We start from the raw sequence: 21,253 nt of genomic DNA, 5'->3' as shown, positions 1-21,253 counted from the left end.
GGTGCTCTCCAGGTGTTCATGGAGAAAGAGAGTATGCAAAATAGGGGAGAGCCTTGTACCAAAGGGACAGGGAACATGTAAATGAACAGCACTGTGGGGTTTCAGACAATATCCACGCGTCCATCCAGTACCTGCACGCACTGAGATTATTAATCTTGCCACAGTACAACGCACATCAGTGCTGATGGGATTAACTTTTGCCTTGCTTTGCCACCCAGAAAATCATTGGCCAAAGGCCTTTCTGCTTCAGACAGACTGACAGTCCCATGAGGTACAGGAGAAGAGCACCTGTCTATCCCTGGGCAGCAGTACTATTCTTCAGGAACCTGGTTTCAGAACTAGTGAATTATTTCTGATCACCAGGGTGGTTCCCATCCAACTGGACTAGAGCCCCTGCAGCTGCCCTGTCATGCTGAAGAGCTGTGCTCCTCCCAGTGCATGGCTGGATGAGGCTGGGATTTCGGGTCCATATTCCTATTTCCTCTCCTAGCAAGCCCAGCAGAAACAGCCCCAGTAGACTTTAGTGCCCTCCCTCTCTGGAGAGGGGCATTCTAACCTGGAAACGTGTGCTCACCATCAGTGGCAATTTATCTTTCTTTCTACCCAAGCTGAGTTTTCAGGATGAGTGTCCTGACTCAGCCCCACTCAACCACAGCCCCTATCTCCCTTCCATGCATGTATGTGCATAACCTGAGATTCTTTTGCAGATCTCCTTGTTCAGGTCCAATCTCTGCTCTGCAAGTTGGCATGGTGGCAGAATACCAAGTAGGAGGTTTTGGCTTGTGTGTAGAATTTGGAGAGCGATTTTGTAGTAAGTTGCTATACTTTTTGGCTTGCAAGCCCTGGGAGCATATGGCCCATTGCTTGCAAAATGCTGATATTTTAAAATTGGGGGAGGAATAGAGCATGGCACATTTATTTTACTTCTTCAGTGCCACTATTTTTGCCAAAACATTCCCTGCCACACCATCCTGGATCATGCTGTTCTATCCATCTTTAAAGCAAAACCTCCACTGGTTGAAAAGTTGATGCTGTAAGACAGACCCTAATGGGCCTGAGAAAAACAGTCTTCTTTGGTCAATGTCCAATATGAAATGCTGTCCAGCCATTGCTAGAGTGAGTGAGCAGACCATGCAGCACTAGTTCTACTCATGCTTGAGCTCTTTGCAGCTGGCCTTGCTCATACTTTCAGCAAACATCTTTTCCAAGCAATCAAAACTTTATGGACTGTTATTTCCTTCCTCTTGACTTCCCAAGAGCTAACACCAGCACACTCGAGATGCTGCAGCTTATCTTTTCCACCTTGAACTAGTCGTTGACCTGAAGAGAGGGATGCCAGAAAAGAAATAGAGTTCCTAAGTACAGACAGAAGAACAGTGCTAATCCAAGTAGAGCTCACTAAACTACTGCAGTAGCTGTCAAAATACATCTGAATTTTTTTGTTTGAATTTTTTTTTATGTCTTCCCCAGGCTAATTAATAATGTGTAAAAAGTTTTGGGAAAAGTTAGTAGATCATTAGATAAAGGTGATCTGCAAAATATTAATTTACTTTAATTTTAAAGATGTTTTTGGTAAGGTCCCTCATAAAATACTGTTAAGGGAAATACATAATCACAGGGCTATGTATGAAGTCTTTTTTAAGGGCCATAATAAAGAGCTTCCTCTGAGAACAGAGAGAGGTTAATTGTAGGGTACCATTATTGTCTCTGTTGGGTCCAATTTTATTGACTATCCATCCGAATGGCTCAAAGAAGATAATGTGGAGGGCTTGGGGATACTTGGGTGATGCCATCATAATTTTCTGGACCTGACTCCGCAATTTGGCTGTGTGTAAAAGTTATGTCAGTGCTTGCAGGGATTGACTTTGATTAATAATAATTATGAGGGGTTGTGAAGAACTCCAGGTGTATTTCTTGTTAATTGGGAAATGTGATGGCAAGTTAGCTGAGTTGAGAATTACTTGAACTGTGCCTGCTATCCAAACTCTCTAAATCTTTTCATAAACACACACAGTTGCTCACCTGTGGGGTCTTTTAGGAAGAGAAAATGAGGATTCACAGAAGGTAAATGGTGATGGGCCTAGTTCCACCTACCTTAATTACTTCAAACAATTGTTTAGCAGTGCAAAGATCTGTTTGTTTCAGTGGATTATGTGCAAGAATGAAAGAGTCATCACTTAATGTGTGTCACCTCCCAGAGCAGAAATTAAAAGCCAAGAAATAAGGTGAGTATACTGAAAAATCAAACATGGAAAACCAGAGCATGCTGTGATGACATTGTATATACATTTTAAAAATATTTCTTCCTCTATTTTCATTCCCTGAAATACAGTTAAGATACGTTTTATGCTGGAAATGCCCAGAAAAAACGGTTCAATGATCAGAGATAATAACGGCACATGATCTCACATCTTTGTGGAATAATCTGCCTGTCATAGTGGCAGAAGACTTATCCTTAGAGAAGAGCCAGCAAGGACTTGACTGAGGAATTCAACATGATGGACAGGGAAAACCATTCAATGAACAGTTAGCATATGCCATATCCTGCAGGAATGCAGCCCTTCTATTATCTGATGGCTCTTGCTGATGCAGAAATCAAAGATGTCTTGGACTATCAGGAGAAAAAATAGAAAGAGAAAAATGCTTTGTCATTAAGAAAATGAGGATGGGTATATTTCCAAAACCTGATTTGTAGTTGATCTACACCTGACACATTCAGGGATGAGCTCAGGGAGTCAGGACAGATGGGTGTTCCTGCCCATGCCCAGCTCCTGGGGTGGCCTGCAGTGGGTCACTGCAGCACTCCCCAGCCTCCCCTGTGTCCTCCAAACACACTCACCAAGCTCCCATGACACCCAATTAATTATTTTATAATAGTGGCTTCCTTACCATACCTGGGGATTCCTGACTGAAAAGCACCAGGAAAGTTCAAACAATTGTGTTATTTTCAAGCGTAAAATCCTAATGACTTCAGCAGCTTTTCACTGCTCACTGGGCAGCCAGTGAGTGGCTGGAATTGACAGTTCTGGCTGCCTTATACCACTCATGTATCCATGGAAATGAACGACAGATCTGCAGAAACAACAAGAAAGTTTTTAAAATATGACTTTTCTCCATAGCAGAGAAAAATAATCACACTAGAAGACGTGAATTTCAACAGAAGGAATTCAAAGCACTTCCCACAATTTGCTTCTTTTCCACGTAACTCCTGTGAGCAGAGCAAAGGGCTGGGAGGTGGCAGCCCCACCGAAAATCAGCAGCTGCTCGGTAGCAGGGAGCTGCAGAAGGAGACAGGAAATGTAGATAACGATGCCCAGTTGAAATCAGCTCCTCAATGGAATTATCTGATGTGGAATTTGGCCTGGGCTGTTTGCTTCACACCCCCACTCTTTGCAAAATCCTTGCTGTTGAGGTTTTTTACCCATCCATTCTCTAATGTCAGGAAAGAAAAAAGGTTTCAAGCCTGCAGAAACTGCAGTGGCACAACGGAGTAGTTCTGGCCACACAGTCAAGTGTTGACTTTCAAACTCCAGGGCTGAAAGTCAGTCCTTAATTTATTTTTATCTACATATATATAGTGTTTGTGGAGCAGATGAGAATGATGAACCTTCAAAACACAACCCATTCAACATACCCATGGTATTAGGTTCTACAAACCCTTCAGCCACCACCCCTTCATGTACTACAACGCACCAACTGTGGAAATGAGAGAATAATTGAGTTTCCATGCTCTCCACCCCCTTCTCCAGTGCCACACTTCCTATAAGCCCTTCACGGTGCAGGAGTGTACAAAAGATACCATCTTGTGTGCATCTTGTAGCATAATTGAATCAAGGTTGTTTAGCACTAATAAGGTCTCTCTGGAGCCCAGATGTTTGATTTATGCAGTGATACACAGGAGAAGGGCAGCAGATTCTCTCAGCCACTGCCTTGGCCAGCACACAGGGAGCCCAGGGGTGCTGCAGGTGCAGCTGCTACTGACCCAGGAGCTACAAGTGATCAAACAGCTTCCCCTCATTATTGTATCTCATCCACCAACACCCTTCCCTCAGCCCTGTCTCTCTGTGTACACCACCAGACACTTCCATGACTTCCTTTGTAGTTTTCCTTTACTAGAGCTGCCTCATGTTCGGTTTCTGTCATCCTCCCGGTATTCTTCTCCTGTCTGAAAAATGTTAACTCTTCATTTTCATTCATTTACTTCTCTGTGTGGTCACAGGCAATAAAGAAGAGACCCCAAAGGTCATCATACCTTCAATCCAATCCATTAATTTAACCTTCTGTAGGAGGATTAAATTAATTTTTTCCTGTACATGTACCACTCACCACTTTTTTACTCACGCAATGCAAACAAGACACTTCATTCATAGAAGAGATTGTAAGGCTGTATCTAAGCTAAAGGACCCAGAATATTCCTTCAGGTCTTGGTGCAATCCCAGGCTACAGAAAAGGAGAAATCTGAGGGCTCAGTTGGACTGGACTCCTTGTGACCTTGCATCCTGCCATGGCCTGGACCCATGAACTTAGACACAATTCTCCCTGAGCACAAGAAAGAGCAGGGGTATAAGAGGAGGCTCTAAGCATGCATTGCAGTAACAATTAAAGGTGGTAGGCACCAGATTTTAATAAGCAAATCCTCTAGAGTTCCAAACTTCCCTTCTTTGCAGCCTTTGATCCTGTTCCTGTGATGCTGGTAGATCACATTGGTACCTCAGTGGAGCTACTCACACGGAGGAAAATGTGTCTCAGGCTGTACTTGCCAAATGAGAGCCTGCTTAGTGAAAGATTGGGAGCCCTTGGGTTGAAAAGCTGTCACTCTTTATGTAAGCAGGAGTGAGAAGCTCTCAGTGGTCACCTTCAGTTTCTTAACAGAATACCTCAGTTGCAACAGTGCTTGGCTCCTTTTCTCGTTTATCTTTGCATCTTGGAGACAATTGTCATAACACATTTTGCCTGCTGGACGACCAATGTGACAAAAGAAAAAACAAAACCGCTTTGCTACATCAGCTCTAACTAGCACTACACGTGTGACTGCTCACTACTGGAAAATCTGAAACTCAGATAAAAATCACTAGGCTTTTTTTAACGCCTGAAATGAGCCATGTTGTAAAGGAAACCTGCAATAATGAGATAATACGAATTAAAAATAAATAGTTCCCATGTTTTCAAGCAAGCAAACAGCATGAAAACACTGCTGAAACAGGTATTTAAGCCCTATTATTTGAAGGTTTGTATTTTCTTGTGCCTGACCTGTGGTTTATTTGAAGGAATATGAGATTGTTTGTAATATTAAATGTTAATATACTATATTTACATCCAGAGATCTTTAATATTCTAAAATTACAGGATACCAATTTTTACATAAAATGTAATTCAGTGTTGACAGCTATTTCCCAACACATTTACTGAGCAACCACAAAAGAAATACATCCATTTCTACTGTATATCAAGAGAAACAAGGCTTAAAGAAGGAATTTTTAAATGCTGATGTCCAATACTAGTTAATAATATCAAGAATAAGGGCATCAGAGAGATAGCTGTTCCTAAGGTTAAAAATCACCCCAGATATACCAGACAATGAGAGGAAAAGTGGCTTACTAACATTTGTTCTTGATGGTGTCTTCCTTTTCCTCCTCCAGCTGAAGCTTGGGACAGCTGTTTGTCTTCAAATGCTGGAGTACAAGGACGCAAAAAAGGTCACAGGAAAACATCTCCTGTGCAAACTAGAAATAGGACTGTCCTTTTCCAGTTAAAAAATGTTTATGTGAATGTCAGTCTTATGGAGGAGACAGGGCTAACTGAAGTGGAAACAGGAGTCTTCTCCTCAGGCATACATTAGGTGGTAGCTTCTTGCCAAGGTGACACTGGTGCTGCCTGGGATGAAGCATCCACCTGTTCTGTGCCAGTGCCCTTGCCCATTCCACCTCTTCCCTCTCCTCTCCCACACACTAAGGAGATGTCCCCTGTGGTAACTATTTCCCATCAGCTACCACTTGCCTGATCTGCTTGTTCCTATATGGCACATTCAGAGGATTGCTAGGGCTGGAAGGGGCCCCTTGAGATCACCTGGACACATCTCCTGCTCCAAGCATGCCCAGCTGCAGAAGGTTGCCCAGGAATATGTCCAGTTGGGTTTTGAATAAGTCCACAGCCAGATACTCCAAAACTTTCTTGGGCAACCTGTGCCAGCATTTCACAACCCTCACAATAAACAAGAGGTGGTTTTTTTATGCTGGGATGGTATTTCCTGCATTTCAGTGTGTGCCTGTTGCTTTTTCTACTGTCATTGGACAACACTGAGAGGTGTCTGTCTCCATTTCTCTATTCCTCAACATCAGGGATTTATACGCATTGATATGATCCCCCCCAAAACTTCTCCAGGCTGAACAGTTCCAGCTCTCTCAGCCTCTCCTCTATATGAGAGATACTTCAGATCTTTCATCATCTTCTTGTTCCAGTATGTTTATTTCTCCTTTTTACTGGAGACCCCAGAACTGGAGCCTTTCTTTTTGCTTTCCACCTCTCTCACTAAATGCAGCTCTGGCTTTGGTTTACCTAAGCCCGACTCCATTCTTGGACAGCGTCTCTCTACTCCTCACAGGTCACCTCTCCTGCTTCTACCTCTTTCATCCTGCTTTCCCATGTTTGAGTTTTACCAGGAGTTCATACTTACAGACCTTGCACCACCTTTGATTTCCTGCACGTCAGGATAGATAATTTTTAACAGATTTTTAAATCGGGTCTTCTGGACCCTTTTTTCTCCAGAGCTGTAGCCCAGAGAATTTATTGAAGCAAGTTTCTGAACAGGCCAAATTGTGCCTTCTTGAAGCCCAGGGTTTTAAACCTGCTTTTTGCTGTTGTTCTTTTCCCTCTGGATCCTGAGCTCTACCATCTTACAGTCACTGCAGACAAGAATGCTCCAGCTATGGAACCTACCTGATGAGTTCTTCCTTGGTTTTAGGTCTGGGGTCCAGCAGAGAGCCTCCCTTCATCAGCTCCTCAACTAAATGTGCCAGGAAGTTGCCACCAGTGCTTTAGGAACCTCCCGGCTTGGTTGTACCCTGCTGAGCTGCCCTCCAGCAGACACCAGGGTGGTCAAGTCTCCCATGTGGACTAGAGCTGCAATCATAAAGTTTCTCACGGTTTTCTGAAAAAGGCCTCATCTACTTCTTGGTCACACAATCTATAGCATCACCATGTTGACATACTGGTTTGCCTGCTAATCCTGTCACATAAAGCTGTCCCTTTAGTCCTGTGTCACTGAGGTCCATTCTGTCCATCCCGTGCCCTTCCTTTTCCTGTGCTTCCCTTCCCACTCCTACCCTATTTTTGCTATTGTTATGACTTCAGTTTTCCCCACAAAGAGATGGAAGGAACTTTTGACCAAAAGCATCGTTTCCCCACCACTGACCATGCCACTCTTTTCTCATGTTCCTTCATAATTTCCCCTCACGTTACACATCAAGACTGACCTATGGGTGCTTATGTTTACAGCTCTCCTTTCCTTGTGTCTCCATCTCCTTGTAGCATTCCTCCTTTCTGTCTTGGCCACACACTAGACTTCTTGCCCAGTTCCTGCCCTTATGTCCACAAGCACCTGTTTCTGGTTTCTTTCCCAGTGTTCTTTAGATTCCAGCACAACCTTCCAAGTTGGCTGTTGGCTGCAGATTCAGATGGTTCCCTAAAACACACCCCTGCAAGTCTTCTCTGAAATGAGCCCTCCCATCCTTACACTAACCTGCTGCCATCAGTCCTTATCACAGACCAATTCCAGCAAACACCACTTTCTGAAGTATTAAAGATATACCATTTCCTTAGCAGGTAATGCAGTCTTCATGTAAAGCTCTCCTTTACCCCTGACCTCACTCACATTTGTTTTATAACAGCTTAAACTGCTTTAACAACACTGAAGTTATTTCTGGTTTGCACATTGTGACTTGTGATCAAAACCAGGCCTATTGCCTATCTCTAGATACAAAAAGAAATGGCCCACTGAAACATTGCACAGTACCTTAAACATTTACCTTCAAAGCATGCAATTCACTCACAAATTATTAAAACCAGGCTATGGCAGCATCCGAAAGGACCAAGAAGGACAATTAGGTTGGTCCTTAGAACTCCAAGAGTGATTAGCAGCAGCCATCAGCACACTGTAACTGCTTGTTGAGCGAGTGAGTCAGACAGCAATAAGGACTTTTAAGCAGCCAGCAAAAGCACTCAGATTCTTCTACAGGAGAAGTTTATTACAGAGCTCAGCATCTGTGTCTTGCAGCTGCCAAGTGTCCTCCATGTGTTGTTACAGCTGCTGATTCTGCTGTTAAGGAAGGGGGAGCAGAAGGATGAAAAGAGGCAGCGTCAGGAATGTTCAGTTGCTGTAAAACACTGCCAAGCAGATATTCACGTTATCTGCATGCAGAAACTAAGCCATCCAAACATGTGAGCTCACGGCTCTCTGCCGGCTGGTCTCACACTACAGAGAAATCATGTGACAAAGCCACTAGACACTTTTCAAACTACTCCAAATACAGGATCTGCTGAAACCCTGAAGTAGCATGCCCAGCTATATCAGTTTTGTGACGTGACATGCTGTGACTTGTGAGGACAGACAAGAAAAGAAGCAAGAGGCTCTGGGGAGAACCAAACCAAGGGGAAGAAAACTCCCTGCCTCACTGGTGAGACAGTGCTCCTCAGTGTCAGGCCACTGCCATATTTTTAGTTCCTATCACACTACAATTCGACATACTTCCACACAAATAATTCTGAAGTATACTATGATACAGGAGCTCAGGTTCTACCTGGTGCTGTAAGCACGTGGCTGAATTCCTAGAGGCCAAAACTAGATCCTTTATATCTCAGTGACTGTGGGCACGAGTTCCTCTCAGAAAAAGCACACTGTCCTCCAGCAGTGAATGGTCAGCTAATCACTGGTAATCTTGGAAGGCAAAAGACCACCAACATGGCCTTGGAGCAGGATATTGTGCTAGCCCTGGAGCAGACACACGTTCACTGCCAGGCTTTGGACAGTTTTCTTCAGTCTGTGCCAAACTTGTATTGATCCACGGTGCCATCCACCACAGGTAGGACCACAGGATGATTCAAGTTGGGGAGGACGTCAGGAGGACATTTATTCCAAACCTTTTGTTCACATTTAAGTGTTCTCAAATGAACTTTTTCCTGTGTTCCCAGGTATAAGCAAATGGCATTGATTTCACCCAGCCCACAGCAAGGAGCTCACCAGGCATTTCTTGTCCCACTGGGAGGTAAGATAATTTGTTTATGTATGGGCCAGGTCTTCTTGCTGGGATTAGCAGACACTGAGCACAGCTTTGTTAGAGAGCACTAAGAAGATACTGAGAGATGGGTCTTCTGAGAGAAACTGAGAGACGTGTTAGCAGCCCTGGTGTGCCCTGGGGATCTTGTGGAGCCTTAGGCATCCACCAACTCCAGCTTAAAACAGCACCTCTGGGAGGAGGACAAATATTTTTTAACAGGAGATATGAAACTGAGATCAGTATTAAGTCCATGACACTTTTCATGGGAGTAAACAAATTGGTGTATTTGAGTAACTAGCTGTTGTTTGTCCAAGGGTTATTTAAAATAAAAGAGGAGGCATAAAGGTATTTTAATGGCTGTGGTAAACCTGAGCTATTTGGTTGTGTATGTGTGCACGGCCTCAAGAAAAGGTGAAGGACACTGTGACAATACCTTTTTTTTTTTTTTTTAAGGTATTTGTGCAAGAAGAAGCTTCCAATTTGTCTCTGTAGCTGGTCTCTGAAGCAAAGGAATTTGGATATTGCATCAGGCAGTATCGTATTAGGAAATGTTTTTAACAGTGTTTAGTGATTGAAAGTAAGATACAATAGCTTTATGACAAAGAAGCTTATGATGAAGGTCCTTTGTAATAGCTTTTATATTACTGTAAATCATGATGCTTATGGTTTACTTTTTATTAATTCAAATGAAGTGCAAATCAAATGACAGCTGACAGCCTATCAACAGGTTAGTTTAAACAGCTGAATATTATTTTACTTCATATATATTTCAGCTTTTAACAGGATTTTTAATTTTAAATAGTTTTGAGGTTTTTATCCATGTAATGTGGCTGGAAGGCTGCAAGATGAGAGCAATATTTAATTCACGCTTGTAAGATATGGGTATTTGGAACCCATTAGAAATTGACTTTTTTGTTCTCCCTTTTAATTTTTATTCTTTCATCAGAGATGCCAAGACTAATGCTGTCATGACAGATGGAGAGAGCTCACACAGACATTGTACAAAAATTACTGGAGCAATGTGTCATTACCATGTAGTACCTTCAAAATGTCACAACAAAAGTAAAATTCATTGTGGAACAGGGCTCTTTCTTCAGGGACAAGGCTTCCTTTAGGGATAATTCCACTCCTAGGTGCTGGACAGAATCATACCAGTCTCATTTGTACGTAGGAAATAGCAATACACATATGCTACACGCTTGCTCAAAATCACACAGTCACTCACTGAGAGAACCTGCTCCCATTTGTCACCTGTGTAATTCTGGATGTCATTGACCCACTTCAATTATTCTGGAGTGTTCCAACTCTTTTGTATTTAATTCGGTAATACAGTTGATCAAATAATGCTAGTTATGTCAGCCTCATAACAGTTATTTACTACAAATACTTAGCTATTTACCTCAAAAATTGCGTGGCCAGCAGGTTGAGGAAGGTGATTCTCCTCCTCTGCTCTGCTCTCATGGCCCCTCATCTGGAGTGCTGCATCCAGCTCTGGGGTCCCCAGCATAGGAAGGACATGGACCTGCTGGAGTGAGCCCACAGGAGGAGCACAACAATGACCAGAGGGCTGGAGCACCTCCGCTATGCAGACAGAACTGGGGCCGCTCAGCCTGGAGAAGCAAAGGCTTTGGGGAGACCTTATCACACCTTCCAGTACCTAAAGGGGGCTACAAGAGATCTGGAGAGGGACTTTTCACGTGTAGTGATAGGAAAGGGGGAATGACCCTTTAAAGTGAAGAAGGGGAGGTTTGGATTAGACATTAGGAAGAAATTTTTTACTATGAGGGTGGTGAGGCAGTGGAAGAGCTGGGGACTCTCCTTCCCTGGACATGTTCAAGGCCAGGCTGGGTGGAGCTCTGAGCAACCTGGTCTACTGGAAGGTGTCCCTGCCCACGGCAGGAGAGTTGGAACTAAATGATCTTTAAGGTGCCTTCAAACCCAAACCATTCCATGATTCTACATTAAATTGTACACTGTCAGTGGCAGTGACCAATTCTAATTTCTGCAAAAACCATAGAGATGTAGCAAAACTTTTGAGTGGGTTGGAAAGCTCCTGATTAATCTGAGTAGAAGAAATGAGGTACTCTTTAAAAAGCGTGTAGGTCAACAATTTTGGCTAGAGCAGTTGGCCATCACATCAGAGTCCTGTAATGGCTCAGCATAAAAACACAGGGAAAAATGATGCAAACTGCGTCAAAACGCTACCTTCGGTTTCAAAGTAAAGCCTCAGAAGTGACACCATTTAAAGGATGATATAGTTCCACTCACAAGTCAGAAGGTTTCATTTCTTATTCAACCTTCGTGGGTTTTTGTCCATGGAATTCTGTAATGGTTTTGCTGTCAGTGGGATTAAAAGGTGTCTCTGTGAGAAAGGGCTGTTTTGTTATGTGCGGCTCTCCAGCTATACAGGACTTTGTTAGCTGTAAGTAACCCACTAGAAAATGAATTTCCAGTAGCTATTGAAATGCTTGAAAATGAACTCCAGAGCCAGATTCAAAACCACTGAGATTCATACCCAGAATGCAGATAGAAGCAGCGCAATGTTTTGTGGCACACATTGTCCCTGACCCTAGAGGTTTCTCCCTGGCTCTTGGGAAGGTCAAGCTCCTCGTCTACTTAGGCTTGATCCAGAGCCACTGAAACTGATGGAAGAACTCTCACTAACTCCCAAAAGCTGGGTCAGAAAAAGACCATCTGCCTTTTTGCTGAAATTGTGTGAGGGAATGCAAACAGTGATACTCTATGCAGTGGTAGTGGTGCTTTCCATAAGAAGCTGGATGGAAACCACAAGCTTATTTCACACTGCCCTTCCTTCAGATGCAAATAGCTATCAGTTGCTGCTGCTGCTAATTTAGAGCTAAACACCTCTGGACTCCAATACTAGTCAAGTGCCTTCTGCCTTCCTCTCCTTTGGTGAATAATAGAATTTGCTTCCTTTAAAAAGATCAAGGTATTCAAGAAATTCAGGCATTTCTGAAGTTTCAAAGCCTCCACATCCAAACATCAACATATCACTGTTGGTTAAGTGATGTGCAACATGCAAAATCCTTATCTGTCAAAAATGACACGTGGAAGAAGGGAAAGCAAACCAGGCAAAAAAGTCGATCACCATGAGAGACATACAGCCCAAAAATCCTTCTTCCTTATTTGCAGCTACTGAAGAACAAAAAAAAAAAAAGTGAGATAATTACAACTTTGCCAAAAAAATTGCAGAAGTAAATAAAGACTAGAGTCATCAGGTCCTTCAAAAACAATTTGGAAGGACCAGAGGCTTTTCTCCATGTGAGCTGGTGCAAAGAGCCAAAATTCATACCAAAGAGATTTACTGTCCATTTCTTCCCCCCATAGACTTTCACCAAGGCAATGACAAGCCCAGAGGAACAATAGTGCATCAGAATGTGGAATAAATTCAGAGTGACGTAACCAGCAGAAGACTGTGAGGAGGCACTACAAAGATTACACTGTTAAACTTAAAGGCTCGGTGTTTCATGGTGCTGAACATTTTCTGAGAGCTGCAGCGTTTTGGTTCCTAATGAAAACACGCAGCGCTGATGAGAGTGAGGCCGTAAGTTCTCCTGGTGTGGTTGGTCACTCAAGGTGAAACAGAAAACACCTCTGCTCCCTGTTTGTTCAGAAACTCTGCATTCTTTACTTCAGACACCAGGGAAGCTGTTCAGAGATAAGGAAGCTCTCGGACTCTGCCTGCTGTTGAAAGGCACACACATACCCTTGCATATCTCTATGGTATTATTTGGGCATGGGAGAAAATGACCCCTCTTTGGAAATCTATTCAGCTGTCAGATCGACCCCTTTATCTGGTTTCATACCGTTAGCTGAGAAGACAAGGATCCCCCTATCAACCCAATTTGGTGTTAACTGATTCAGCTTTCATCAGACTTTTTTTGTGAGCTCAGAAGAAACTCAAAAGCCAGATCTTTGGGGTTTTTCCAAATTAGGTCCAAAAAACCTCACTTGGCAAAACACTTTGTGTAGGGATGTACTCAAATGTGCAGAAATGTCCCCATAAGTGAAATGATACCATGAAGTGAAATGGTGGGTGCAAAATGAGTGGCCTGGGCTGTGCTCATAAGGCAGCACAATTACAACTCTGTTCTGGATTTAAAAACCTGCCTTCCAGTCCTAACAGGATTCTTTGGTGAGGGCAATAAAAAGAGCTGTAAGTGTATTCATTTGTATTTTTTCTGAGCCCTCAAAGTACTAATAGCCAGAGGAAGAGCTAGTTAGGTAAACAGCATAATTTTCTTTTGCCGAATTTGGTTTATAAAATAATGAGTGCTGCCTGGAACACAGCTAAGGAATTGTTGCAGCTTTGATACTTAGATTCCAGTTGCGGGTTTAAAGATATTCTTCTTCCAGCAGGGGCCCTGGAGATTTGTGCAGTAACACATTACTAACCATGAGTAAGGATGCAAGGATCTGGACTTAAGCTAACAGAAGTGATGATGTGTGAAAGGCTTCTGCTTCATTTTGACATGGTGATACAAGGGATAGGCAGATTTTGGGACAGACCATCTTTATCTGTCTGGCAGTCTAGGGATTTAAGCTGTGTCTGTCACTCTGGCATTTCTGCGTGCTCAGACAACATCTGCAGGATTCCCAATTATTCTCCAAGTAAAGTGGTCAGGGATGGTTATCCCAAGAGGGACCCCCAGAAGAGCTTCATTTCATTTACAGAGGAGGTACTTGTGGGGAAGCAGAGAAAAGGGTGTTAGGGAAAAGTGCAATCTTGATGCAGAAGTTAGTTCAGACTCTCCACTTGGACAGCCTTAAAAGGAATTGCACTCATTACCCTCTGGACCCTCAAACAGAGCCACCCTGCCTGAGCAGCTAAAAATGGTGCCCTGCAAGGAATCCAATCTAAAGAGATTTTCCTGAATGCAGAGGAGACCTTACATCACCTCATGCATGCAAAGAAGGTCTGTACCCCTCTCTTCCAGGATTTACTCTGTCTCTCAGGCTGCCCCACATGCTTGGAGCCCGGGAGATTTGGCCCTCACTGCCAAAACCCCAACCAATCCACAAGGAAAATATTCCCATATGTCCTTCCCAGAACAAATGCATCCCAGGCATGCTGGAGTCACCTGGTCAGTCAGCACACACTTCAACCATGCTGCTAGTGTGAAATCTTGATTTTTCACCAGAAGAAAGAAATTTTACCATGCAACTTTTTAACATCAGGTTCAGGTTTGAACCTCCCTACCTCGACAGAATCTCTGTAACATCCAATTTTTATGGGTACCCGAAGAGTCCTTCTGGAATACTAATGTTCTCTGGTTCTTTAAGTGTACATTGCAAGCACCACAAACATATTTTTATTGCTATTTGATGGCTGCTTCATTTGCCAAGTACTCATATCAAATTTATGGAGGGCTATTTCTGAGTGATATAAACATGGGAAATCCCTTTTGTTGAGACATGGCATTAATCATGTTAGTGCCTAGATCTCCGTGCCCTTAGACCAATAAGATATACTGCTTCAGTGTCTACAGCCAGCTCCTAAAAATACACCATCTTCTGACTGATTTTATACTTCAGAATAGATGGGTTAACCTGGTTCTTTAATGATCTACTGTCACTTCAGCATTCTCCCTTCCTTTCTGCCCCCATAGTGTCTATACCCTTGCATGTTTAAGACAAAATGTGGGAAGAGTGACATGGGAACTCCCTTGTCCTGAGTGTCAATACAACTCACAGCAGTGGCAGCAGGGATGCCAGCACAGGTCAGGATCAAATGAAGGCATTGCTTAGCATTTATGTGAGTGTATTCCCAGATTAGGAGCAACCAGCACTCTCAGTAATCCCCATTAGTGACAGCCAGGTCTGTCTCCTGCTATTCACAATCATACACCAAAAAAGAAGGGTGGCACGCGGCCTCCACATGAAAATCCTGCTTCTTTATGTAGACATGACCTGGATTTCATGGAAAAAAGGGGCTTAGCCCATCCACATCAGTCATGCATTCTCCTACCTTACAGGTTGGGATTTAATCAGCAGGGAGGATACAGGTACACCAGAATATCCTAGTGCTGGATTTTAGCCTTTCCTTATGGCAAAGAGTACTTCAACAAGCCCCATGTCTTGGACATGCACTCAACATCTGCTGCAAAGGAGGCACATCATATCACATCATATCATATCATATCATATCATATATCATATATCATATCATATCTATCATATATCATATGTCATATCATAAATCATATATCAATCATCATATCATATTTTATAGGACTAAATCAAATAACCCTCAAGTGTATTTTTATTTTGTCTCATATTTGCACACTGATTAGTAGCCCATTCTGCTTTTCCCATGTCTGTTAATCTGCATGGACACTCAGTTCATGAGAGGTTTTATTACTGAGTCACTGACTCTTTACTTACGCCTATGAAAGTAGGTCTGTTGGGATCCAGCTGCACCTCCCTCAGTCTCTCTGGTCTCTCTCACTCATCCTCCCTTTATCTCTTGTTCTGCTACAGATCTAGAGCCACAAATTTGGCTACCAAACACCTGGTGGGGGTCATCCCAGGCCCACTTTTAGTTGGAGTAAGTGACAAGAGTTGCCTAATTAAGTGCCACTAGATCACCCAGAAATCTGAGCCCGTACTGATGCACCTATAATTGTTCACAAATATTTTCCAAAGATTGTTCCATTTACTCTTCACTGACTTGAATCTGGTGCTTGGGAAAAATCTGTCTGGATAAGGCTGCCAACATGATGACTGGGAAGTGACAGGGCTGCCACATCCTGCACCCGAACTCTGCAGTGCACCATGTCCAGCAAGTCTGACACATTCCAGAGACATGGACTCTTGGAACAAGTCATCTCTGTAACACTTGTGCACAGGTTTTGATGTCTACAGAAATGTTCTTTCCTGTGGGATTTCCAGGTCAATCACACAAAACTGCTAGGCAATGCATTACACTTACAAGCAGTGCACTGTCACTAAAAGTTTTAGGCCAGGAAGGTCATGTCTGATCATCTTTCCAAGGAAGAATTCCCTATTTAATTACTCCACTGGTAAAAAACATCAGAAATAGACAAGCAAGTGTAATTAAATCTCTTGTGTCTCACACTGTCGGGTACCTGGCTCCCTGCAGCACAGTGGGAACTGGACTGGTTTCTGCAAGAGATCTGACCACTGAGCACAGAGGTCTGGAGAGCACTGAGGGAGTAGCTCTCTCCAGACCAGTCCAACTTTAATCCCACCAGTAAGTAGGCCAATTTGTGCCAAATATGGTTTTTCCTCTCCTGTGTCAAGACCACCCACTAGCACAGGGCAGTGAATAGCAGCTATGACAGGAAGATTTTAACCTCAGCTAATGGCAACCAGAAGGTGACAGACTCATTTTCTTATTACCAGTCTTCTTAGGACTGAACAGGCAATTATTTTCTTGAGACTGCTTCTGTGTACAGAATTATATGGACTATCTCCAAAGAGCAGTGACAACTCAGTAAGCTGGGTGTAAGCTGGGTTACCTCTCTCACCAGCCCACAAACTGCTCTCAGTAACCCTGCAGTGGTGTTGACAGACTCCAGAAATAGCCATGAACAGTGTTTTCTTACTAGAAGTCAGTCTGGGTCCTATCAGTGGGGGAGGTGGATTAAAAATGATGGGGGAGCTGTTCCAAGGGGTCTCATCCCTCTCTGCACACAGTCCCCAGAGGTGGTACTGAACTATACAACCCCTTGTAAACATGAGGGATCCCTTTGGAAGGTGGAACTGGGGGTGCCTGGCACCTCTTGCGCTTCCTGCTTCTCTAATATTTCTCCTCACATTGCTTCACTGCTAAATGAATGGCACGACTTTCTCAATGTTTTCTTTTTCCTAACACTTCCTTACAGTTTTCATTTAATTTTAATGCAAGGGCACCAATCCTAGTTTATGTCATAATAGACGGACAACAATAGTGCAGTTTAACTAAAATAACATGCTAAACAGTGCTACATGTTGACGGAGTCATGATGGATAAAATGTGGAGTGTTTTGGTGGTTTATATCTTCAAAGAAGAGCTGGCAAGTGTACAACGTGACAAATGTATTTAAGAATCTATGCCATTCAAATGATACTACCACATGTCTGTTTGGGATTTTTCCCATCTAAATGTGGGAATATGGGCACAGATTCACTTGCATACTGTGTTCTTCTAACATAAAGTGTCGGCATCTCGGAGGGTGTGTCGGTGGCACCCGATGTCACCAGACACACGCTGCAAAGGAGACAGCCGAAATAAGTGTACATTATGTGTGCCAGGCAGTCTTCATTTGTTTATTTCATGCAAAAAGCGGGGGGAGCACGCTCAAAATATTCTCACTGGAAATTTGTATCAGCATGAGAAAGAGAAAAAACGTATCATTTGCATTTCAAGGCATTGCAAGTCCCTATCCTAGCTGAAGTCGTCGGCATCTATGGTACAAAGAGACCAGCTCCTGATGTGAACGACAACGGTGTAAAAAACCCCACTAATTCACGTCATCTTGACTGAATTATTCTGCATTTACACCAGTTTCACTAAGATGGAAGCTGGCTCATGGTCTTTACACATATACATTTTGTGTCTTTTCCCCCTATTGTTTGTCGCTATAAGCCAACTCCTTTGTTTATTATTTTTTATTTGTGCAATGTGTTCATATTCTCAGAGTCCATCTGCTAAAAGTATCCTATTTAAAAGAAGATGGCATCATTAGCTACCCTCTCTCACTATAAAGAAAGGAGCAGTTCCCATATTTTTACCCAGTTCAGTGGCTCAGTGGATGCACTAATCTTGCTGAACACTTCAGTTTAGATGGTATATCAATGAGGCATTCAAACAGAGCAGTTTATACACAAAAATTCTGTCTGCTTTGTAAAAGATTATCCTTTTATAAACACTCTGCGGAAAACATAAAAGCAAATAGGGGACAGCACATAGGACAGGAAAGATGTTAGAAGGGAGATTAATACTGAATGGGTCGAAATGAATGGTGCTTACCAAAACGAGGTCCAGATACTTTGGCTGCAGTGAAACATAAATAATGGGAATGACACATCGTTTATTCGGGATAATGAGTTGATCCGAAGTAGGGGCCTAGAACAAGAGATTAAAGATTAAATATCCATCTCCTGATGAATATCAGTAGCAAACTTTAACCTTTTCCTTCCAAAAGCACAATTTCTTTGAACAATCATGTCAGCGCAACACAGTGAAGAAATGGGCTAAAGCAAACTTAAATCACATTCTTATCCTTATTCTGAAAGAAAACACTGCTTCATATTTTAAGACACAGCATTGTATTTTTATTTCCAGGCTTGTAACTCTTTTGGAATAATTATATGAGAACACAAAGATTTTGCTTGATGCTTTGTATTAGAAAAATCTGGCTTTAGCATTTATTGCTTACATTTAGTTCTCTGCAATAGTTGAAGAAAGAACATGCCCATCCTGAACATTCACTTGGGTGGAGAGATAATGACAAAAAGCAGCCTGCTGGAAAAGCACAGTATACCACATGCCGAATTAGAGTCTTGAATGCAAGGAGGACTTGGAAGATGTCACAAGCTTTGGATCAGGAAGGGCTGGAAGTGTAGTGAAGGGGGGAAAGGCACAGACAACTGGGGACAGCAGGCTGACTGTACTGCAGTGCTGGCAACCTGTCCAAGCTGGTCAATTAGTGGTACTTCTAGCTCAAGATGCTGTACTGCAACTGAGGCAGAAGACATAGGACAAGCGGGAATCTGGATAGCTGTGGCTTGCCCAGAACTTGGAACAGAGCAGCTGCTGGATGCATGCAGCCAGCCAAGCCCCGCATTGTGGTTTTGTTGCTGATGGCTGCCTCCTGCAAGAGGGATAAAACTGGGGACAGAGGGAGGAGGGAGGAGGGGGCGAGACTTTCAAATGACATTTAGAAAACAGCCAAGCTAGAAGGCAGGAGCGAGTTCAGCATGCTCTCACCTGCTTCATGCAAAGGGGTTTGCTCCACGAGCAAAAGGAGTCTGTGGTTTCATTCCCCTCTCTAGGGAATGTGCTGTCCCAATGCCAAACCAGCATGCATGTACAGCTGGCAGTTTCTCTGCAGAAGAAGCCTCATACTGGAAGCTGTGGAAAAGTATCCATTTTTTCTTGGTAAATATTTGCATGCAAAACCAGATATTCCCATAGGTTTTTTTGAGGCTCTGCAAACTAGTTAGAGGGAAGGATTTTTGGATTTGTGCTGGGGAGTATGAATGCACAGACACGCAGTTCCAATGAGGACTTGGTCCTGGGGGGTGAGCTCACTGAAATGGTGTCTTGAAGGACACTGAATACCTTTCAGACAGCAAGACTCACATTTGCAGAACTCACATTTTGGCAACAGCACAAAAATATTGCCATTTCACATTGTCCCTTTACACCATGAATTCAGATAGGATTTGATGTGTTTCCCTCTCCTCTTGGGTAAGAGATGTGAGTCCTGTCAGACACCTTTCCTCATAGGCTGTCCTGTAACAGCATCACTCCACTCCTTCATCCCAAAACCTCCTGAAGACCTCGTGAAAAACCTCCTGAAACCTCAATACACAGAGAATAGGACCACAAGGTCAAATAAATGCGAGTGAAGGAAGAGCACTTGGGATGCTGGGCTAGTAGAGGGGGCAGAGCTGACAAGTCAATAGTAAGGGTGTGAACAGAAGACATATGGCTGGTTATCATCACGGTCAGCCAGGACCAGGCTCTGCAGAGCTTGGCTTGCCTAGGCAGTCCATGCTGGAGTCTGGGTTGGGTTTTCCATCGCTGCTTGCCATGGCAAAAGGAAGGGGAGGTCCGTCTCAGTGCCAAGCAGCAGCCTCTCCTTTGGGGAACCAAAGCACTGCTCTCCAGGGACAGGGACCACTGTGCTTGGCTCAGCTGCTCTGCCTGTTTTCAGCACCCTGCACTGATTCCCAGCCAGCCAGGCTTTTATCCTTGAGATACGAGCAGCGACTTTCCTTTTATTCAGAAAGAAGCATCCATTTTCGAGCATTATCACAGCACAGATAATAAATATTACAAACAGCAGACTGTGAGGGGATGCCAGAGCCCTGCTGCTGACTGATTCCTGACCTGTGCAAAGCCCACGCCAGCGTGTCACATCACAGTGCTGGGCTGTGCAAAGGGGACCACCCTGCCCAGGGGCACACAGTGCTGCAGGAGGGGCAGGACCCCTGCTGCCACATGTGCTCCTCCTCTCAGGGGGCCAAGGGGCTCCTCACATGGCAAAGACACTCCCTGTCAGGTCTGAAGGGCACATTTGAAGGATCCTGCAGTGAAGGTTGTTGTAGGCACACACACAACAATCCATGTGTTTTGTAGGGCAGAGAGTACGGTCCCACTGTGGCACAAAGTGGTGGTCCCAAGGTTCCTGGTGGTCCCAAGGCTCCTGACAGCTTGCACTGACCTTTCTATGGAGGGAACTGATGATGCTGGGCCCTCCTGCCTCACTTCACCTCACTTCACCCCACATCACCTCTCTACTAAGGAAGAGGAGGAGCAGCTCCAGATGATTCCAGCCCATGGCAGTGGGCTCTTGTACTTAGGAAGCATTTGTAACTTGATTTAAAATTAGCTCTTAGTAACTGGAAGATGGTGATGAGAGAAGCATGAGACAGAGAACAGATTATTTCAGGAGTATTTATCCAAACTCAGTGGGCAGAAGTGAGTTTTCCAGGGTTGTTTTCAGTATGTAACTGGAAGCTGTCACGATCAACTTGTGAGTTGAAATCCCAAGAGTTTTCATTGGAGAGCTCTCCACCTGGACATCTGATTATGCACAGGAGTGAAGCTTTTGGGTTGTAAAATTAGATGGAAAATGTCCACTCTGGGAGATAAAGCACAAGTTTCTTGTGAAACTGCTCTGGGAGGAACCAAAACTCAGGTGTTCACAGCTTGACTTTCACAAGGGAACTATATTTTAAAGCATCTGTGAGTAAATCTGTGCAAACAGACGTGAGTTTTCTTAGCA

At 43.6% G+C, this 21,253-nt stretch overlaps 1 long non-coding RNA gene across 1 annotated transcript in view; it reads right to left on the bottom strand.

The window, feature by feature from the left end:
* LOC116994203 overlaps positions 1-21,253 on the bottom strand; it is a 49,551-nt gene that overhangs the window by 25,018 nt on the left and 3,280 nt on the right. Inside the window, exon 3 of the long non-coding RNA XR_004417434.1 lies at positions 18,268-18,363. This is a non-coding gene — a long non-coding RNA (uncharacterized LOC116994203). The remainder of the gene's footprint in view (positions 1-18,267; positions 18,364-21,253) is intronic.

Source organism: Catharus ustulatus, chromosome 3 (genome assembly GCF_009819885.2).
Source record: "Catharus ustulatus isolate bCatUst1 chromosome 3, bCatUst1.pri.v2, whole genome shotgun sequence".
NCBI classification, from domain to species: domain Eukaryota; kingdom Metazoa; phylum Chordata; class Aves; order Passeriformes; family Turdidae; genus Catharus; species Catharus ustulatus.
The sequence above is the reverse complement of the archived record's forward strand: the minus strand, read 5'-3'. Positions and strand labels throughout refer to the sequence as shown.